At 40.5% G+C, this 1,921-nt stretch overlaps 1 pseudogene; it reads right to left on the bottom strand.

Moving 5' to 3' along the window:
• Positions 1–612: 612 nt before the first annotated feature.
• Positions 613–730, bottom strand: LOC121458190 (annotated as a pseudogene).
• Between the last annotated feature and the right edge of the window lie 1,191 nt (positions 731–1,921).

Here is a 1,921-nt window from a genome sequence, read left to right as displayed (position 1 = left end):
ATTAACATAATTATAAAATTTACAGGCAGCCAGTGTGCTTTTTATAAGGCTTCTATAACAGATGCGTCAAATGTCTAGTTTTGAAAGGACTTCATAATTCAGTCATGTTTTCCTCTGGATTAAATATTGCAGGCTGAGACGTGGGGGGCAAGAACAACACATTTTTTGACATGTCTTTGGAGTGCAGGATAGATGCCACCTGTAACACAGGCTCCCTGTTTTTCTTTTTTTCCCAGTTCTATACCCAGCCTCAACTTGTTCCTTGACCTTGCTATCACCCCTCGTTCCACTCTTGGTTGTTATAGCATTTCATTTTCATTTCATTTTCCCTTCTTCTATTTCTTTGGATAGAGGAATATCAGATATTAAACTGATAAGAACAGACACTGCACTTGATCTCAGTTTGGGTTGTATTTTACCTCAAAATCATATATGCCAAATAGAAACTCGTGTGCGGAGGCCATGTCTTTCACACAGCTATTTATCCCCAACACCTCCTCTAACCCTGAGAGTGGTAAACACTCTGCAAATGTATCCCTAGTATTTTTATATATTTTTAATTCTCCTCTGTAAGAGCCTTGTCTCCTTTCCCTTCTTCAGTTTTTCCCATTCTATGTCTCTTCCATTTCATTTTCCCTTCTTCTATTTCTTTGGATAGAGAAATATCAGATATTAAACTGATAAGAACAGACACTGCACTTGATCTTTGCTCAAAAGCAGGGACACCCTTCTTTCTTTGGAAAAAACAACTCTCGGAACTACTTGTCAACACAGCAAACAGATTTATTTTTTGATATTATTGTTTGAGAGACAGACTTACTGCATAGCCCAGGCAGGTCTGGAACTTGTCTGTGGTGTATGTATATGAGAATATTCATGCATGTGGTGTATGCATGTTTGTGGAGGTCAGAGGTCAACATTGGAGTGAGTCCACAATGATCTTCTCCTATCATTCTCCAGGATTTTCAGGCCCAGGGTTCTCATCTAAGTTAGACCTCCCTGATTGGGCTAGGCTGGCTGGCCAATGAGCATCGGGGATTCTCTTGTCTTCATTTCTCCAGGACAAGAATTGCAGATGCCCCTGCACTTAAACCTTCTTGTTACCTGAGTTCTCAGGATCTGCATTAGGTCCTTCTCTATTGCTATGATAAAACACCACAACTCAAGACAACCTACTGAGCCATCTCCTCAGCCCAATCTTTTATGATTTCTTAGCCATCAATTCTTTCTTTCTTAATTTATTCTTGCTTTCATCATGTTCTTTCTTCATGCTTGTTTGCGCTGCCAGCCTCGTTTTCTACCTTCCTCATCCCTGACTCAGCTCTATTGAATGCGCGCTTTCCACAAGGGTCTGAGCTGTTTCAAGTTTGTGGTTTTCTAAACGCATAGTGTTCCCCACTGATATGCTCGTCCTCCTCCCGTGTAGCACATATTCGGTGAATACCGTGCCCTCTTGTCTAGCGAAGTACAGAATTCTTTGGGACTTGGCTTCACTGTACCTCATGCACATTTCTGCCTCCATCCTCTAAGGAGTTAACCTGGTTCTTAGTTCTGTAACTACCACTTGAGTTGACCTCGGTGATAGCACTTATGTTTCTCCTTCCCCGTGAAGTCTGAACCTCACACAACGGTGACTGACCCTTGTGTCTGTTTCTTCGGAGATTTCTATTTTGGGGGAAAAGGCCATAGGTAATTAGCCTGGGTTTTTCTAAAGTTTCATTCCTATGACAAAGAAAGAAAAATCTCTTGTATAAAAAGTAGAGTAAATAGAAAAATGGACAAGGAGATGAACAAACAAAATGAACTGGGCCACATTCAGTGTTATGTAATGCCAATGAAATAGTTTTCTTTTGAAACTAAAAGAAAGGGGGGATGAAACAAACTTAAATATAAGTTTAATGTAGACGAGGCAGCTGTTGAG

The sequence above is a fragment of the Microtus oregoni genome, unplaced genomic scaffold (genome assembly GCF_018167655.1).
Source record: "Microtus oregoni isolate MIOR12 unplaced genomic scaffold, Mior012 000016F_ref0000370, whole genome shotgun sequence".
NCBI lineage: Eukaryota > Metazoa > Chordata > Mammalia > Rodentia > Cricetidae > Microtus > Microtus oregoni.
Note: the sequence above shows the minus strand (reverse complement) of the source record. Positions and strands in the feature narration are given on the sequence as shown.